Consider the following 21,073-nt stretch of genomic DNA (forward strand, 5'->3'; position numbering starts at 1 on the left):
AATGCAGCATTCCAGCAGGGTTTATCTTGCACTAGGGGACCTGGATGTCTGGAGCCTTGGCTCCATGTATGGAGGGAAGAACAGCTCATCCAATAGTTTGGTCTCTAACTACAATCTCTCCTAAATTAGGCTTTTCACACAGAACAGCAGGAAATTCACATACAGCTCATGCTGAGGTTAAAAGGCAGCAATTGTCTAAATCTTCATATACAGACAATTGTTGGCCTTTTAATTTGGAAGATAAAGGAGGTGACTCAACAGAAAAGGGTTCAGGCTGAATTAGCAAGATCTGTCTTAGGAGTTAGATATATAGCAAGAAAGCAAAATAACTTAGAGGCAGACAGGAATAAAATTGTGTTGTGGAGGTTCAGGGTATGGAATGCAGCTTTTGCCACAGACAATTTCTCTGCTTTTCCATTCCTGAGACACCATGTGCAGCCCATGGAGTCAATTAAGAGATGAAGGAAGTTAATACCTCCATAGCATCCAATACTTTACGTATCTACAAACCTCCTTAGACACTGTTCACCTATCTCCACACAATGGCTCTTCCATGAGAACTGGGCCTTGCTCAAAGTTTATTGTAATTTGGAATTAGAAACCTCTGTCAGCCTCACAAGTGACAGTGCTGAAGTAAAGCCCAAGATCCAGGCTTTTAGAGGAATGGATGTCGTGAGGGCAAACTGTGGATTACACTTCCCTGGGGTCCTGCAAGTGGCTAATTAGCCCAGAGAAGCACTGAAATTCCCTTAGTCTCTCCCTGCTGGAGGCATGCCAATGGAGTCTGCCTTATTCTTACATGAAGGAGTATCTGAAGAAGGATCAAAGGATGAGACCAAGATTTCATGGCTAGTGAATCAGGCAAGTCTGTGGAGGGTTTCGACATGATCTTTACAATAAAGAGAAAACTTCTCTACTCAGTGCCATGTCAGTTACGGGATGTTCATTTTCTAGCTTTTACTATTATGAGTGTTAAATTCCTTACATCAATTGAAAAAAATGATGCAGATGTTTTCAAACGCAGTGTGGGCTCAGGTGTATTTCTGCAATGTAAAGTCTGAGATTCCTATACTTTCAAAGGGATTTGGGACACTCATTGGGATGCTTTGGAAAAGACTACCTTAAGTAACTATGTCCTTACAGAGTTACCACTGAAGGCAGTGAGCAAGCCTGCCCTGTAAGTAAATGCTTTTAGGGACCAGCTAGCAGAGGTGGATGTGGTGTATTCCTGCCCCTTTGCCCTTTCTCCAGAGCATTTTAAAGCACTCCGTAATCATAAATGTAGGAAGAATGTGCTTTCCTTCTGTCCATCCCCACCCTGCTATGGGAAAGAAAAGAATTATTATGACAATTGGGCAATTGTAAACCAGAGTAATTAAGTGATTTGCCAAAGGCCAGGTAGCCAAACTGGGGAACTGAACCCAAGCGTCCTCATTCCTGCTCCTCCCCCGGAGCCGATACACAGACCCTGAAAGGTCGGAATCCTTCTTCCCTGGGGAAGATTTCATTTCCTCCTTTGAACACTGAGGGAGGGGCCCCTCTAAATCACAGGTTAGGCAGGCACTCAACTGAGTTAACACGATGTACTTCCCTGCACCATGTCTTGGAGGTGTAGTTAGGTGTTACTACATGCACTGCTGCAGCTCCTAGAGGTCTCTGCCAAAAGCAAGCCCCATTGTGTTGGCCACTGTTCACACACAGTATGAGAGAGTCCCTGCTCCCAAAGAACTTTAATATTCTTTGATATTTCTGGGAAACGTTTCATGAGAGAATTTCAACATAGAGTACAGGGCCTGTTTCTTCCTTTTAACTTAGATTACTCCAGGATAACTCCACTCAATTCAACACAAACCTGTCAGAGATGAGATTCCAGATCCATTATGTTGCAGTCTCTCTTTTTAAAAACGCTGGAGCATGTATAGCAAATAATCAGGAAATTAGTGGACAGGTGGCATTCATTTTCTCCAATGTCACCAATTTGGTTGCTGTTGTGGAAACACAGCAAGGCACAGCAACTGCTATTTCAGTGCAGAGAGCCATCCCTGAGCCCCAGATGGTGACCATATGATCTTTCCCTCTTATGGACCATAGACATGTTTCCTACCCTTAGAATTGGACTTCTGCTTGCAAAGAGGGCTCACCTAAATCTGCCTACCCGCCCCTGCCCCCCGCCAGCACCTGGGTGCAACACAGGTCCCTTCAGGAATCCAGCAAAGAACCAGACAGAGGGTAAACAATTTGTGGGAAAAGCACAACCTGACTCAATTAGAATTTCCTCCATGAATAGCTCCCTATGTCAGAACTTAAGGCCCCAATTCATAGGGAAATCTGGGACCCATTTCCTCAGGAATTGCTAGCTATTTACGCAGAGAAAGTACTGCATTCTGATTTTGTTTTCTGGACAGTCTGGGGTGGGCTTTATGCTCACGTGAATAGACTGGATTTATGCTGGGCTGGTAGCAGTGACAAGTGAAGAGATCTGTACTTCTAAACTTGTGTCCTCCAGCACCTCATCTCTTCTCCTTGGCAGAAGGTGTCCAGGTATCAGGAAATGCTGATCTGCTGCTGTAGATGAACGCACTCCTCCACCCAGCCCAATTTTGTCAAGAGCCCAAAATCTACACCTGGCTGGTACAAAGTAGAGTAATTTTCTGTCATCTCCTTGCTAAGGAGCCCATGAACTCCCAAAGCCCAACATACAGCTCTAGTCATGATCTGGAGAGTGTTGGAGTATAGGGGGATAATGGTTAATACACAGGAACCATCTGTGGGCCAGAGCCCTGTGCATCCCATGAAACACACCTCTCTTAGAGTTCTCTTAGCACAGGTGACAGATATCCTTCCTCAGGAAAGACACTACTGTAGTGTCTTTTACTCTGGCAAATGGGACTTGTCTGTGGAGTAAGATGTCACAAGAGAAGAATGAGTCTGGTACTGCCTGACCCTCAAGCAATAGTTACAATGATCTCCCAAAACCTCCAGAGTGTAGAATGCACCCTTTTCAAAGGCCCAGCCTTAACCACACACTCCTGTACAAACAAAATTGGATCTAATTCCAGCTCCTATGGCCTTTCCTAGAGTTAAACAAAGCTTTGTGGAGCTGAATGATAACAAACCACAGAGGGAGAGAGAAACTGCATGAAGAAAAAAAAAAGCAAAACATTTGTCCCTGACATTTGAAAAATTCTTATTTGCCTAACTCCCCTGAATTCAGCAGAGCAGTATAACTTTATACCAGCTTCCAAGTTTGTGTCTCTTTTTTTTAAATCTCTCTTCTAACAAAGTCTGAAAGCAGCAGAGGAGTTCAGGCAGACGTGTGTAGGCTGTCTCAGACAGCAGGGGCTTCAGGCAAGAAGAATTTCAGGCCAACAGCAGCAAGAAAGAGAAAAGGTTGGTGGTGGAGGAAAAGAAGATGAAGAGGGAAGCAGTGAGAGGCAATTCTTGTGGTTTGGAAGTTCCTGTGGCTCTGTGTACAGTCAGCATTTCTGTCTGCAAACAGAAACATTTCTATTTGCTTTGCAAGCCAGATTTCTCAACCTTTAGCCTTCTGACCTTCAGTGTATCTGGCACTGATCAGGTGTGAGATTGCAGCTCCCTGCTCATAGGGACAGAGCTTTTTCTCTTGGTCCAGCAGCCAGACGAGATGGGGCTCCCCAGAAAAGACTGACACTCACCCCAGTGAGTGGTGAGTGAAATGGCAGTGCAAGGAGAAAGCCCCAAAACCACTCTCTTCAGATGAGAGCCTGAAGCTTAGGTTCTTCCATGTTGTCCAATTTCAATAAAGCCAGACTTCAGGAATGAATATCTAGGCATGAGCTGCACATATGCTAAGAATCAGATCCAGGTTCCACCTGCTCAAAGGTACACAGTGCTATCTCTGTTGGACTCTGCCAGAAGAAGAGGAAAGCAATGTCTATATTTGACCATTCTGGTCTTTCAATTTGTCCTTGTCAAATAAAAATAAAATAAAATAAGGGTTTTTTGAAGGCAGTACAGTTTCTTTATACCACATGCCCATGTTTATTGACATATAAAATTCCCTGTTTGACTACACCCCACCCAGGCTCTTGTACACACCTGCATAAGTCTATAATTTTATCCCATGAATCATTCTGTACCATCAGATCACACCCAAGTTACCAAAACTTTAAGGAAGTGGCAAGTTCATTATGCTGGTTTTCATCTTAGTTTTAAAATTGAAGAATATTTTATTGGTGCCCTAAATCTACGAATATTTCTTTAAAAAAAAAAAATACAGGTAGAAAGACCAGATAAAAATAATTAATTAAATGCATTCAACAAAAGGGAGGGCAATGGAAGGGAGAACTAATACCTTTAAGATGCTGTTTGGACTCATCTTGCAGATGCTGTCTACATCATGGGGTACTGCAAAGCTGAAGCATTCTAAATGGGTCAAGCTCACCAAAAATCATGAGACTGAGGAAAAATTGTAACTTCCCATTTAAATTAAAGGGGTTTGGGTTATTTTCCTCTGGGTTTTGCAACCCTGGGAGAGTATTAAGGCCATGGTTTTAAGCACTTAAGCAGCCTTTGAAGGACTTTTTTTCCCAGGAAAGTGGAGATTTGCAGCTAAATTACTTATGTCAATAGCTAGGTGTTTAAGCAAACAACAGAAAAGGTTGCAATCCAAAAAGAAATCCAAATGCCATGGTGTACAAGAGCAATGCTGCAGTGGTTCAGGCTGGTTGGAGAATGAATGTTCTTTGTTAGAAACACAAAGTGAAGAACACCCAGCAGCACCCAGAGATCTGCAGGCAAACATTTGCAAATTGCATTTTTTCACTTTTGTTTCCAATGTAGAACATACTTCTATCTTAGCAGAAATTTCTCACTTTTAACTTCTCAGAGTTATTTTAGGGTTACCAAACACTGCTTGGGTTGCCTGGCTCTGTAGTTCCTAGGATTAGGCTCAATGTGCTTCTTGACTTGCAGCCATTTGGCGGCCGTTTCGTTGTTACACAAATGTAACGTGCAGCAATGACAAGAACTTCTTGACATTCAATTATAAAATGATAGGCAGCCAAATAAGAAAATGGGATTACCTCCTGGGCAACTTAAATTTATGTAATATTGCCATTGGGTTGTTTTCTAGCCAGGACACTTAATTGCTAAGAAATGTGTTTACAGCTTGGTGTGTGCATTATCCATTTGGGACCATGACAGGAGTGACAGAATGGTAACAGAGATTGGCCAACAGTCTGGAAGAGGCTGCTACCAGTGGGGAACTCCACCATGGTGCAAATGCTGGAACTCCATAATAACAACTGTCTCTGACCCAGTCAGGAAATAAAAGAAAAAGCGAGGCAGTGGTTGAAGTCTCTTACCTGCCCTGGAAGGGTCGAGGTTTGCAGAGATGACTGGGTGCCTTAGAGCCCAGATCTAGTTTTTCTCATGCACATTCATCATGCTTTATTGCTTGCTAATGGAACGACAAAGAAGAAATGGTCTAAATCTAATCATGCTGCAGTTGAGTCTGTCTGGAAACCCGCAGCAACATCGAGTATCAGATACCTCAGTGGGTCTCCCATGCACACACTCCCTCTGGTTAATGGCCTCCCTGCTCAGCACACTGTTACAACAGGGCTCTTTAATTCCCAGCTCTGCACAGTCCCACTGACATTTCCATTTGTTGTCCCCTCACCGTGGTGTTTGGTGCTATCAAAGTGCCGCCGCCACTCCAAGGGTTGCACTTATCCAACCTCTCTCTCCCTGTGCTCCCAGATCCTCTGTGATTGGCAGGAGGCTCTGGGCAGCAGACAAGGTGAATCCTGTAAACATGGCAAGAGATAAGGCAACAGCAAAGGGAATGATAACCACAAAAGTAGCTCACAGGGTTCAAGGGATGGAGGAACATGCACTGTTTATTTTCTGTGCTCTTGGATCAGCTGCAATTCCACATGTAAGCAAACTCATTCCGCCTCAGCTTTAGGACCTGGAAAGTCCCTTAGCACTGAGCATTATTTAACAAAGAATATATGCTTTCTTTATCTTTTATCTATATAGGAAACAAAACAAAAACAAAACAACCGAGACATTTGAACAATGCCTACAGCTCTGACTTAGGCCATGTCTCTGCCCTTGTTTGCACTGATGTAAATCAGAGATCTCTGCGAGAGATTTAAAATTGGCCTTTAAATTTCTTATCACATCACTCCTCTGCTCTGCCAGTGATCTGTTCTGTGTGTTTCTAACAACAGTGCTCATGCTTTTGCCAAGCCACAGTTACACATGGAATGCTTTCTCTCTCTCTCCAGGTACACACAGTGCCTGTCCCCTCTTCTACTTTCATATAAAATACGCAGCTTTCATCCTGATCCCGAGAAGTGCACCACCAATTATACCAATCCCAGGGTTTTTTAACTCATTTCCCCAGCATTTGCTCAGCTGGCTTGCCCATCCCATTTGTTTATGATGAATTTTTTAATGATATTAACAATTACTTATTCCCAGGTGCATTTAACCAGAAGAGCAGGAACAGAGAGAAGTAACAGACTTAGGACTGCCTGGGCTTGCATGGTGGCAGCAACAATACATTTACAGGCTTCAAAGGCACAGATAGAGCTCCTTCTACATTTTGGGGGGCTTATGACTAGAACTGGCTGGCAGAAGGTGATTTTGAATGCACAGGGAATCTCTTATTTTGGTTTGCATTAGTTTGAGGGAGCAGTTTCACCTGAGAAATCCACGGCCATGCCTTGCACGGCACAGCTGTGAACCTGGCAGTGAAGTCCATGCACAGACACGAATGTACACACAGCTGCACACTCACACACACCCTTGCACACCCTTACACACTCACACACTGCCTTGCACACTCACACACGCACACACTGCACTGCTGCAGTGCAATTGTGCTATGCCACAAGAGCACGATGTGAGAGGCAAGGCTTGATCTGCATTTCTGTCTCTCTGCCTTGACCTCTAATGCTCTCAGCACCACCAGGGCTCCTTCAGCAGCTCAACAGCTCCCTAACTTCTGTAATATCTGGGGCATGGATTAAATTCCATGGTTTGAATAATGGGCATTGATTTTTTAATTTCTTCAGGAAAGTGATTTATTCTCTCCTTAAAATCCCTGTAACTGGTGTGTATTATCCAGCACTGCCAAGTTTTGTCAAGAGCTTGAGAGAAAGGGTGAATAAAGACACAGACACAGTTTACTTCTTTATGTCTGCAGACTACTCCTACCTCTGAGCTGCCAGGTAATATCATATAAGTCATATTAGCCCTTGTTCCCTTTCTATCTGTGGTTGACATAATTAGCAGAGAAAAATTGATGTAGCTGATGGTGACACAAGGCTGAATCTGCATCAGTCTGAAAACCAGGCAGCAATAACACTGAGTAACGTGACAAACTACCCAACCCTACATACATTGTGCATTTCTCCATAAAATCCAGGCAATGTGGCCTGCATCCTGCATGGATGCTTCAGCAATAAAAAGACTTTTTATAAAGAAAGTTTAAGAAATAGGATCTGAAAGTCTGTATCAAACAGAAATGATCCCCAAGGTACATTAAGATCTGACAGTCACCACTCAATTAGGAAGTGGGAGACAGCTGTCTGTCTGTCACTCTTTCTCTTCCTTGAGCACAAACATATTCAAAGTCAATCCAGACCTTTTTGTTTCATCAGCAGGTTTAGCCAGTTACCTGCTGGATGTAGAACAAGTTTAGGTACCAATTCTTGTAACTCAGTAATGGTCCAGTGTTACTCTCCCTCTCTCTACTTACAATGTCTGACAAGCTAATTGCCAAAGGAAAGAGAAACCTTCTCCCAGACACTGCAGCTCTGGGACTAAGGTCTATTTAGATTTGCCATTTGTCTGTCCCCGTTTCTAAGCACAGTTCAGAGAACTCTCCATGAAGAATAAGGCCCTTTCTCCTGGACCCTTTGAGAGATTTCCTATTAGTCACCAGGCTAATTAAAGGTTCCAGTTGCATTGCATTAGCACCTTTCATGTCATTAGAGTCCAGCTGCAGTGTGAGAATCACATATTTGCTGAGACTCCTGTGCCAGCCAGCAAGCTGGGAGCAGAGCTTTACATTTCATCACTTTGTAAAAGAAATACAATTAAGCAGTGTTCCCTGATCATATTGCAGTTTGCAAGAGGGGCTCTAAGCACCAATCACTGGAATGTCTGGCCATGATTGTATTGAAATGGTTCCTTGACAAGGGTTTATGAACACATTGTAATAAATCCATGGCCACCTAAGACTCCTTAATTGTCAGTGTACTGCACACGAAGCTGCTCAGAACCCCTTGGTGGAAATGCCCGTTGTGCCTGGGCACAGCACATGGCATCTCCACTTGACTTACAGGAAAATCTTCACCCTTTATTAGTATTGCAGGTGTGGTGCCACAGGGTTAAGGAGTTCTGAATTCACTCTGCGAAGGCTACTGGTGCAGAGATTTAGTTTATTATAACATTGTTAATTGACAGACTTGTATGCCTGTCTAGTCAATAACAGCCTGCTAAAAATATGCATTAAGCAGAGAGAATGAATCAGCTGCTAATAGCAGTCTGCCTGATTGTCAGCTTCTATCTATCTTCAGGATTTGTCGGAACCTTGTCACTATTGTGCTCCGGCAGCTCCAAGCCTGTAACATATTTATCCTCCAAACACCCCTCTGGGGCAGGGCGGTTGTTGCTCTCACCAGTTTACAGATGGGAAACTGTGATATTGAGAGGGAGAGTGATTTGCCCAAGGTCACACAAGAAATCTGTAGCAAAACAGGGAATAGTTCATCAGTCTGACAACCCCAGGGGGATTAACCCACCCCCTGCCAGGACATCCTTCTTGTCTCCTTCCTCTTTCAAATCAGCAGTTACAGTGGTTTATACCAGTAGAAATTCTTTGGAATTCCTTGAGAATGCAGAGTCTTCTATTTCTGAGTGGATGAAGTATTCACTGTAAGGCCCCCTGCCACAATTCCAAAATGCTGACATCCCAAAGCCAAACTTTAAAACATTAAATATACAAAACTTCTTTAAAACTAGTGCCTCCTTTAAACCAAATTCTTGCTCTTCTCTTTGGGCGCATTTCTTGTGGCTGTTAACACCTCTAGCGACAGGTATAGGGAAACAATGACCACCCTACACTGCTGTGGGGAGGTATACAATGAGCAGCAGTGTCAGAGAGAGATGTGAATCTGTGAACTGGCCTTGAGTCTTGGCAAGTACATGAGTCTTTTAGTTCATGTATCAAATATGTTTGCTTGTAATTCAGTAAGCTGACATAGGATTTTAGGGAACATTAACTCATATGTTATTGTGATGCTGTGATTTATTATACTGTTGCTATTATTAATGTTTCTTATGTGCTATGCAATGAACAAATTTAAGCTAGACATGATCCTTCTTGTGAAGTTTGCCTTCCAAATAACATATGATAAAGGAAAAAAGATAAGGGAAGACTGGGGCAGTTGATCTCAAGAACATGGACATAAGGTGACTAATAATGGGCTGGAAACATGCCCAGGTTGTGGGCACAGAAGCTGAGCAGTGCCAGTCACACTGGAGGGGGAGGAAGGTAGTCAGGTCAGAGGAGCAGAGCCAAATGCCCATTCCTGCAGCACAGCTCCTGTGTCCCATGGCGCTGGGTACACACAGATCAGCCGTGCTCGTGGAGCCCCTTGAACAGCCCTCTGGCACTGCCTGCTGAAGTGGTACCACAGCTGTGGGTTTGGAGACTGGAGATGAGTTGTGGATGCTCCATCAGTTTTCAAGGCCAGGTTGGATGGGCTTTGAGCAACCTGATCTAGTGCAGGTTGTCCGTGCCCATGGCAGAAGGGTTGGATTGGATGATCTTTAAAGATCCCTGCCAATCCAAACCATCCTACAATTCTGTGAATTTTTTGTATATGGCAAGTCTAGAAGTAAGATGGTAAAACCAGCAAGATCTACTCAAAGAAAAAAAATCTGTTACATTTGCTTATTTTTGCCTCATACACTTTTTCAGCAAGGACCACACACATGCTTTACAATGCCAGGGTTGCCTCCTGTATCTTCCTGCATGCAGCTTCAAATCCCCAGTGTTTCAGGACCACAATTATGCACAGGGAGCCACTGTCAGAAGAAAAGCACGGTGGTTTCTCTTGGGCTGGGTAGAGACCCAAACCACCAGTTTTAGTTCCTCTACCCGCCTTTCCTCCTGTGATTCTCCTTTCTCTCCACAGTTATGTCGGGGTTGCTTCGGGGGGTTGCTTCGGGAAGTCAAACTCCTCACTCCATTTCTGTGTGTCCTGCAGGCAGCTGTGGCCGTAGCAGGTGATGATTCTGCAGCATCCCCTTCCTGTCCTTGAGGTCTGTCAGCCTCTCCATCAAGAGGAGACACTCCAGCTGAGGGTGCAGCTGCTGGAGCTACCAGCCAGCCAAGGCTGCTGGGTGGCAGCACTCAGAAGAAAGGAGAAGTACCCAGAAAGGCCTGACCAGTACACACAAACCTGCTCCTTCCTGGAAAAAGTAAGGGGTTTCAGTCTTTTTGAGAACCCCAAAGAATTTTCCTCCACCTTCCTACAGGTGGAGAGGTTGGACAGACACTGGACTGAACCATCCTCCCAGCCCACCAACAGTCTCTGTTCAAAAGACTTGTGTGCAGCTCAGTAAAGCAAACTTCCTAGCTGTCTAGCCCATTGACCCAATATGGAAAAAACCTTATTTAAGGCAGGTAGTGATGGAGACAGTGTCAGCTTTTACTGGGACAGACTTTGCTGAAGGGAGAGCTGGGCTCTGAAGCTGTAGGTTCCTGTCCTATGAAGGAAGAAGTGAGGTCAGGGGTTCAAAGACAGTGTTATTTAAAAGTCTGAAATGTTCATTTTCATCTGGCATTGATAATTTCTAGTTCTCCTAAAAGACTAAAATATCAAAGGGGAGCAGTGAAGGGTCTTTGTGCAATGAGTGTCATCAAGGCAAGATTGTCCCTGACAGCTGACAGTGAGTGAGCCTGATGAGTGGCTTCACCAATTTGCAGCTCTGCATCAGCATCTACCAAATGGAGACAACAGCTCAGGTCAGGGGTGAAATGAGTCTGGGCCTGTGCTTGAAACTAGAGTTGTCCTAAAGAGAGGAAGGTGCCCAGGAAATTGCAGATAGCATTATAATGGTGAACACCAGAGTGAGTATATTCTGTAAGGAGCTGGTAAACCCTCTAGCAAATGAGAACTGAGTTAACTTCTGTTTTTCCTTGTGTCTGCCTTCCTGGCAATATTAATTATTAAGGAGTTGAAGTCAATTCAGAACCCCCTAACAGTCCATAACAGTCCCATTATTACCACCTGAACTTCTTGGCACCACACAAGTACATGGATAGTGGCAGACACAGAGCTACTAAAGCCAAGGAGATGCTCCAGAATGTCAGCTACTGGAATGCTCATAGATATTAATGAACTCACAACTTTTCCATGAGATGGGTCAGTATTGTTAACCCCATTTACAAACAAGGATATTGAGTAAGACAGAGGGGAAGTGACTCACTGAAAACCGCTCTGTATTGGAGACAGGAATAGGACTCAGATCTCATGACTCCCATTCCTGAGTCTCAACCACTATTAGATTGAAGCTGTAGAGCTCCACATTTGCTGAGGGCTGGAAGAGGGAAGAAACAAGAGGTGGGAAGGGTGCGGAGCTTCTTTGAATCAAAACTAAATGCAAGTTTCCTGGAATGAAGCCACCACTAATTTCAATACATTTACTTAGATCTTGAGCTTTGGGATGGCATGAACAGCTGTGAATCATCTTGGCCAGTCAAAGGAATAATTAATTGTTGTGGGTAAATCTCAAAAGGTTTAGGGGTCAGGTAAGGTAAGCAGCAAAGCTTATCCTTGACTGCTCTTTTCTGCTCTGCAAACTGGAGGCACTCACTAGAACACTTACCCTGTGGATTCCTTATGCCAGATCTGTCCATCTGTTGCACACACTTTCTGCCTCATCTTCTATTTTGATTATAAACTATTCAGTGCTGGGATTGTCTCTATTTTAGAGGGTTTTATAGTACCTGCCATCGTACAGCCTTGAGATATATAAGGATAAAGAAGTACCAGGGGTACAGCCATTGCCCAAATAGTAATAGAGGCTGAACAGTTTGGTTCCTGAGATTTTTTATGCTTCCTGATTATAGCAGGAGTGGCTTCCTTGATAGTGGTGCTTTGATAGTTTTGCTCCCAGCACAGCTCGCAACCAGGAAGCAGAAGAATGCAGAGCAATGATAGCCAGGATTTGCAGAGCAGCTCAGCATGCACGATCAGAAGCAGGTTTGCAAAAGGGCTCAGCTCCCATTTAGGCACCAAAATCACTACCTAGATTTAAAGAAGTGCCAAGCTGGTGGGCTACAGAGCTCTTTAGAAGATCCAGCCCTAATGTCAGCTTGTGAGTGTTTGAGGATCTGGCTCAGTGTTTCAGACTGAAAAGGAAACAGGGCTGTGTGAAAAGCCCTGACTCAGTGTTGGGTACTGTTATTTTTCCAGGTTCTAGCCCCTCCTAGGTACTGTGAGATGAAACGTGCAAAAAGGTCTTGTGCTGTCCATTAGCTCTTGATTCCAAACCAAAATGTAAAGCTCAGTGTAAAAGGATGCTTTTTATTCCTACTCTCCTGCCCTGAAAACTCAGTTCCTCCTTAGGCAGAGCCTGAGGTTGTGATTGCCCTTCAGATCCTAAGGCTCCTAAGCAGGCCAAAGGAAATCTCATGGAAAAGGGAGCTCTGAGTGTTCTTTCCCAGTGTCCCTAACCCTTAACTCGTCCCTGAGTTAGGGAGGCAGTGTCCTATGTCCCTCAGGGTCACAGCTCTAAAACGAGACAGGGTGCTTCCCATCTGGACCTCTAACCATTCCTGCTCCTTTTCTGTTCCAGTGCAAATAGTGCCAAGCTATTGATGGTTTTTAAAAAGTTTAATTTTTTCACGGGGTAGAATAGAGGCACTGCAGGGCTCAGCTGTAACATTCCTGTGGAAGCCCTGAGAACCTCACTGAGAGCCCATAGGCATGGAGGAATTTAAAAGCCCTCAAGCCATGTCTGAACTGAGAACTTCAGAGCACAGACTTTCAGGTTCAGTTTCATTTTGAAAACGTCTGTAATGAAACATTTTGATATTTAAAAATTATTATAATTTACTTTTCCTTCCATGGGAAATTTCAAATATGTCACTTTTTTTTTTTTAATTTTGCCCTTGAAATAGAACTCTACATCCCCTGCATAAATTTTCCAGGAATTTCCCCAAATTTCCAGATTCTAGGATTACCTATAAAGCAGACATGCTAGCTTTCAACCCTCTTCGGTGCCCTGACTCCACAGTCTTTTTTCCAATTATGATTACATTTTAAAGAAAGAGTTTATAATCCCTTGCCAAAAAAAATGAGCTTCCTTTAGGTTCCAAGTCTGGAGAAAGGTTCCCTTTTGTTCCTACTAAAGAGATATGTTGCCTGGTGCTGACTGGGAGCAGAGACACTCCTGCATTCCCAGCCCTGACACTAACTGCCCCTGTGGCCCCAGGCTAATCACTTAAATGCTCTGGCTCAGTCTCCCCATTGGTAAAACAGAGATAATGATACTTACCATCTTCTTCACAGGGGTGTTGCAGAGGAATAATTAGTTTGTGTCTGTAAAGCACTTTGAAGATAAAAAGCACAATACAATTGATAATAATTATTGCTATGCAGACTGGTTCTCTCTTCCCCAACAACTTACTGGTGCAGAAAGGTAAGGAAAGCCCTGAACTGAACTGTCTCCCAGTAGAGCCCCAGTTTCAACAGGAGTTGAAAAGCCAAAACCATAAGCCAGCCACCCCAAAATTTTTAAGCTTTAAATCTGTTTTAGTGACCCTAGTTCCAAGTTGCCAAAGTTAGACGTATCACTGCATGGAAGGGAGATTTGTTTTTCTCTGTCTCTTTTTCTCTAGTCCCTCGCAGTTTTTAATAGCATTTTGTGCCTTCAAAAGCTTCCATCAGTCCCTGATACCTCTGCCTCGCCTGGCATGGGGCAGCAGCTTATTATACACGAGTTCGTTACAGCCTTGGCTTCAAAGCTCCCCGGTTCAAAGGGTGCCAGAAGTGTTGAACAGGTCAGCACTTTAATGCTGATCCACACATCTTTAGAGGGCAGTAACATCGCCACAGTTTTGTTCCTGGGGGAAACAGAGAATAACTGGTTTGTAGAGTTCCCTTTGGCCTTAGCGCTGGCCACAGAATTGGATGCTCCTGGTGGCAGAGATCAAGCGTCACGGAACCCTGGAGTGGGTGAGCGTGGAGGGCTGTGATGTAGTGAATGAGTGAAAATGTGCCTTTGTGAGTCACTGACTTGTTCTTAATAGCAGCTGTGGAGGAACAGGGAAGGATAAAGGAATAGGGGGGTAAAGGAGCAAAAAGTAGCAGAAAGGATAAAATAATCTAAACTAGTTCTTTCCATGCACTTATTTTTTGAGACAAGTGGTAGATGTACCTAAAAATTACCAAAAATTAATCAGAGAAACTACTACTCCAAAGATACTTCCTGCAAAAGCTGAACCAGATCCTCTTCTCAGACTTGGTGGGGGGGGAACATGGGGGACAAGAAACAAAGCAACCTAGATATGGAATATTGGCTAGAATATTTTTCATTTGCACATAGACTTGAACTTCCTGTACTGAGAGGCAAAGTCTTCTTACTGCATTTATGACCAAAGAGGAAGCCAGAAAATACAGAAAGAATTCTGTTCCACAGAGATCCTGAAGATCATTTTCCAAAGAGACAGTTTGAAGAAGTAGCATTTGAGTCACTGGACATACATTTAGGCTGAATCCAAATATTGAAAGTAAACACCAAATCTTCCTTTCTGGTATCAGCCAAAGCAGAAGAAGCCATTGTTACATTGGGTATATTAATTTTCTGTTAAATTGATCTGAATCAGAAATGGTACCAAGCCCTGGAAGAGCTTTGCACAGCCTGGTTTTAATCAAATGCAGGATGTCTGATGGCAGAATTTGCCTTGCAGTGTCTGATTGGGAAATTGATATTAGCAGATTGCTTTGAGTAAGATGAACCAGAGACTTTAGAAAAAGCAAACACAACAAAAGGGGGTCTGTGAGGACCCTGGGAAGAGCTGTGCTCTGCAGCACATGAAATGTATCACAACCCAGCCCACATCTCCTGGGTGTGATTTATTGCAAAGCATCACTTAAATACAGATGCCTACAGACTGCAGATACCTAGAGAGTGGGCATTTCCAGACAATTACAAAAATATTATTTTGATGGCTTAAATAGAATGTGGATCTTTCAGTTGACATGGATGAAATTCTCAGCAAGGAATGATTCAAGAGAGAAAAGTAAAAGATGTGGACTCCAGCATAATAGGGTCCATCCCAGCTGCCTGATTTCAACTCGGTTGTCAAAAAAAACAGCCCATAATTAGGACACCACTAATTTCTTATTTCTCTTGCTTCATCCCCTTGTTTCTGGTCCCTGGGGAGGGTGAGTTCATTCACATAGAGCCCCTCAGTCTGCAAAGGTGAGACTTGCATTTCTGAAAGGCGTTTTTTGCCAGTGCTTGCCCAGTTCCATGCCCAAAGACTGAATTTCTGTTTGCCCAACCATAGAGACTGCTGCAAAACCCTGTATTTTAGTGAGAATATGGAGCCTACCAAGTGTACAGGTGCCTGTAAAAGGTAGAGATTTCATTTGGGAAGGAGATGATGCTGCATTTGGCCTAATCTATCGAAGTGTAGCTCTTCTGAGTCTCAGGTGAAACTATAAAGCTTCCCTGTCTATAAAACTGTCCTCCTCAGTTTGCCTTAGGCTCAGCCATCCTTGCACCTTCAGAAAAATACTCAGAAATACATTTCCCTTCTTCTTTTTCCAGGGCCTGGGTGGCATGATCTCTTAATGCATCTGCCTGTTTATGTTAGCAAAATGGAAAGCAGCTTTGTTTATGGAAAAGATCTATTTTTGTTTTACTTTTTTCTCTCAACTAAACTGACTTTTATCCAGGATTGTGTTTTGCTTTGGGAAAAGAAATGTGCTGCAATTCTTAGCCCTAGCTTAAAAGTCAGGTCAAGAGGAAAGGGGGAAATCCCGATCATATTATTTAATTTTGTAGGATTATCCTGCAGCCTGGAAATCTAAAAAACCGGAAGAGTTAATATCCCCTCTTCTCTGCAACCTCTTGCTCTGTGTCCTTGTGCAATGACATTTGCTATTCTCCCACATATATTTACACAAGCCAGATCAGAAACAAAACCAGTATTTCCATTGTCTGGGCAGGGGGACAGTGTGTGGCATCCAGGGGAGAAGGCAATTTCAGAAGCCATCGTGCTCCCCTGAGGATAAATCATGTCATTGTGCATCTTTCAAGTTCCTCAGACTTTGATCTTGCAAGAGATCGAACAGGATCAGGTCATGGATGGTAGATTTTGAATGCAGACCCAGACAGGGCATCATGACGTGGAGATGATGTGGTGAGGTGTGGAGCACAGAGTGCAGCCTTATCCCTCTGCAGCTATCGTGGAGAATCTGAGAAACAAATCTCTGTGTGCAAACTGCCAAAACATAAAGGGTTTTGCTCCTGGCTTGGGAGGAGATCTGCCCAGTCCTCATCATGACACACTGCTGGGCAGGTTTTGACAAAAGCTGACACTGAAAGCTTGGTTCTGATTCTAGCTCTGCTGCTGGCTCACAAGATGGATTTTGTCAATTCTCCTCATCTTCCTCAAGGAGATGTAGATCACACCTGCCTGCTTTGGAGAACTGTTCTGCCCTCTTTGCACGTGTGGTATGAAATTAGGGGTTGTATGAAATATGGCCATCACTGTATGACATTTAACATGGTGAATTCATGGTGACACCCATCTGTACACATAATATATCCTTAAAGCTCTGTGACATAGGGAATATATTATCCCAATTTCAACTATGAAGGTGTGTTATGGAAAACAGTGGCAGCACTGTCTACTATGAAGGTTGTCTGACTTTTCCCAATAACATGTGTGTGATTTTCTATGATGTATATAAACACATCTGCATTAAAACCACTGTGTTGATGCAATGCAGGGCACTCAAAAATTATGGAAATTACAGATTTTAGGTAGGTCATGCAGCTTCAGTTCAACCCCCCAGTGCGTATGGCTCCATGACACAGTCATTTAGCATATAACCACACAGATTTCATTCCACATTTTCCCTGCTTCCATTTTCAGAACCTTGTGCAAATCACAGTGCTGGTTGCACCCTTCAAACTAATATCCATGGGAATCTTTAAATACAAGCTGTTAAAGTGACCTAAATGTAAGAGTTTGCTGGTACCCAGTAATAACACGATAGGATAGCCAGGGTAGGCACTATCAAAAAGGATAATGAACAATGATAATAACCCTTAATAAGTCATAAGAAATAATAAAGTAGGTAATGAGGTGCCAGTTTTCACAGTTAGCTGTGAAATGTTTCTCATGTTGACTTGAGAAAAACCATATACGGGGATGAAAATGGCCATTTCAGTTGATTTACTCTCACTTCCAACATTTCTTCCTAACATCAAATTTGTGAACTGGAACAACGTAGCTTAACTATGTTCTGATACATGTTCTGTGCAGAGAAATCCTTTGAAAAATGCAGAATCAATTGAAGAACAAGGAACAATAAGATATCAGCTAGTTTCTGGCTGATTTCCCATCTGACATTGTAAAAGCATCCAGGACTATTTGTTTAATTTGAAATGGAATAGTGAGCCATGGAACCATCCTGGAACCCCTCCTAGCACATATGCACATACACAGACCCCAGCAACTCGCTCCCTACCCACAGCCATCTGTCATGTGTGCCAACTGGAGCAAACCACTCCTATTACTCAACAAGGAGCTCATTTTAGCTTCCTCTTCATCCACGGGGCTTTTGGAAAAGCTCACATTCAGGGCCAATGTGAAGCAGGGAGGGAAGGCATTCAGGACTGGGGTGCAGTCTCTTCCATTGTTTCCTTCCACATCAAAGTGCAGGTATTTCAGTGACAACCATTATTATTGTCACCCAGGAGAACATCCCTTCTTCCTGGAACCCTGTTATGACTGGTAGGCAGTCCAGGCTGACCTGCTCTGGACTGCTTCAAGAGTTTATTTCATTTTCCTTATCTATAAGTGTGTTTTGAATCATTCATTTAATTTAAATTTTTCCCGGTTTCCCATCACCACAGGGAAGTACTCACTGGAGCAGATTTTCAAGAGATACCACAGCTCAGTTCCACCATCACAAACTTCATTCCCTGTGATTTCACTTGTGGTCAGCCCATATTTGTTATTTCAATGCCATTTCCTACCCTTGAAACTCCATCAACTCTTTGGGACAGAGATGATTTTATCACATTGAATTATTCAGTGTCCAGCACAGCAAGGACCTGATCACAAATATTGCAATATATTAAACAAGAAATGGCAAAGCTACAGAGGAAAACTCTGGCACAAAACCAAATCCTTTTTCTTAATGTCTACCTGAAGCAGATGCTGGTGGTACATGTAACGTGTGGGGCTTTGCTGATTTACACCCTTGTAAAAATCAGTATTCAAAGCTCCTTTTCATGTGCAGCTTCCATCTAAGTAAAGGAGATACTGCATATCAAAGGCAGCTGCACCAGCCACTTTAGATTTATTAGTAAATCCATTGAAAAAACATTTCCAATGAAATAAATCTCAGCCTGCTGACTTCCTCCTATTCTTTACTTATCCTCTTATTGATTTTTGTCTCAGAGATTTAAACCTCTCAATTTGTTTTATGAGACACTTGTCGAACAGATGACAAGGAAAAAGACAGTGCTGGATATTTTCTTTAGCAGTTTTAAGTAGAAATAAAGAGCATTTCTTTGAAATTAGTCTTGCTCCCGTGACACAGTAGGAAGAAAATATCTGACAAGCCCTTTAGAAGGCATTATCTCCGTGCATAGAGAAAGCTTACGGGCTGCCACCAACACAGCTTTGTGGCAGCAGTGCCCCAGAAGCTCATTGACAAGTTCGACATGTAAACAAGCTGTTGCTAAAAATATTTAACCTGGGGGACCCTGGCTAGTTGAAGGGGCTAGTAATGGAATACAGATCCTTTCACCTCCAGGCATCTGTTCCAAGCTATGCCATTGACTGAAAGTCATTATCGCTGGATGGCTGTGCAGAGGAATGAGTAGGTGGGCTCTGCTCTGTGTCTCGTGAGCAAATTGGGGCACTGCTGAACCACACTGGGATTTTCAACAGAAAGCTGGGACCTGGCACTGTCTGGTGGCTGGGGCCACTGCTCTCAGGAGGAAAATGTCCTCAGTTTATCCCTTGCAGCTCCCCTCCAAGTCCATGTCATCTGGCAGACACATTTGTCTTTGCAACAGCCCCTTCCCAAGCTGCTGTTGCTGTTCTGGAGATGAGAGAAGATGGAGAGAGAAAATGGAGGGGGACATCCATCCTCACCCTGCTCCTGCCTCCTGCCCCACAGCCTGAGCCTGTGCCAGCCGATGAATGCCAGGCACTGCCCTGGAACCCACATGCCAGCTGGTCATTTCTAAAGGCTCCCAATTTGATTCTAAAGGTCCTGTAATCATACTTTTCCAGGAAAAGATACACATAGGCTAAAACACCACCTCCACCTTGCAGACCCACCTTCTGGAGCAGGAGTGACAGTACAAGGCAGCACAAGGGACACTCCTGAAAGTGAAGCACTGACATTCACCCTTGGCAGGGCAGAGTCCTGTCAGACGAAGTGCCTCTCCTCAGCTCCACAGGGTTGGGAAGTTAGGGAAGGGGAATTTCTATTCTCACATGTTTTAAATTGCTGTTACTTCACCTACCCTCCTTTGCTCTGGGCTGTGTGCTCCAATGGCGCTGCCAGCTCTCAGGCAATCAAACAGCTTTCCCTCCATTTTGTTACTCAGCTTGAGCAGCTCAACACCTAAAATCATGCACTGAAGACAGACTCAGAGGCAGTGCCACTAACTCACAGACCTTGGGCTGTGTTACCCCATTTTGGTGTCATTTTAACTCAGCTTTGTTCCCCTGAGGTGGCAGCAGTGCCCTCACAGCAGCGGCCAGGCCTCAGCCACGCTCTGGGGCTGCACCTCCTTCCCTCGACAGTGGTGGTGCCAATCAGGAGCCCTGCCCTTCACAGCCTCCCGGCAGCCCTGCACAGCTGAATTTCACCTCATGTCACACACATTATATAAAAAAAAAATATATATATGTCATATATATATATATATGATAGAGGTGGGAGAGATTGCTCCCAGGCCAGGAGGGTTTGTTGGGGTATGGAGGCCCTGACATCCTGATAGGCCAGGACAGCAGTGAGAAGGCCGGCCTGGGGGAAAAAGGTGGGAAACCCTCACTCAACTCCTGCTGTCTAGAAAAAAGTCATTTTCCCAAACTTGGTGTTTCTGCCCCAATGGCTTCAGGCTGTCAGAGGACAGCAGGTGTCCTGTGAGGGGACTGGTGCTGTGTCATCAGCCATGAGCTGCTCTGAGGGGGATTTAAGGCTGGTCTTGTGTCCTCACAGGCCTTTCTGTGCCACTAAGCAGGAGGATTTAGTTCCATTATGTTGTCTTTATTGGGTTTTTTAAATTACAAACCTAGCACCTCTTCTAGTTCCCATTTACAGAGTTTTCAATTCCCGCTTACAGAGAAATCTCATCCCAGGAGCTCCAGGGCAAACACCCTCTCCACAGGCACGGGGACAATGTTGCCAGGCAAGGTTGGTGTTAATTTAACTTTGGGAATAGCAGGAACAATAGGACTAGAAGGGCCCTTCTGGTTCATCAGACTAGTCCTCTGTTGTTAGAGGCAACTACATTATATAATCCCTTTTGCAAATGATGCTGGCTTTATCCTAAAGCAAGCTGGGTTATTTTTGTCCCCCTGTGTCCATGGGAAGGCCCTTGGAGAACCTCCCTGCTGTAAGGACATCTTCATCCGAGGAGTATCTTGTTCACCACGGAGCATTGTTGTTATTAATCTCCAGCCATGCAGCCCAATTTGAATCCTATTACATTTCATTCCTAATTCTGGAATGCCCAGGATCATATGAGTTTTCCCCTGGAATACTCTGGCCCTCCACATTTGCAGCACTGCCCT

General features: G+C 43.9%; 1 protein-coding gene across 3 annotated transcripts in view; it reads right to left on the minus strand.

Annotated features, from left to right (window-relative positions):
• MYL10 (myosin light chain 10) overlaps positions 1-20,038 on the minus strand; it is a 90,804-nt gene extending 70,766 nt beyond the window's left edge. The window contains exon 1 of one of the 3 annotated variants that reach the window (XM_053961289.1): positions 19,798-20,038. The gene's annotated coding sequence lies outside the window, so the exon portion shown is untranslated. Of the gene's footprint in view, positions 1-19,609; positions 19,720-19,797 lie in introns of those variants that run through there. The other 2 variants (XM_053961290.1, XM_053961292.1) reach the window with 2 other exon arrangements.
• Between the last annotated feature and the right edge of the window lie 1,035 nt (positions 20,039-21,073).

Source organism: Vidua chalybeata, chromosome 20 (assembly GCF_026979565.1).
Source record: "Vidua chalybeata isolate OUT-0048 chromosome 20, bVidCha1 merged haplotype, whole genome shotgun sequence".
NCBI lineage: Eukaryota > Metazoa > Chordata > Aves > Passeriformes > Viduidae > Vidua > Vidua chalybeata.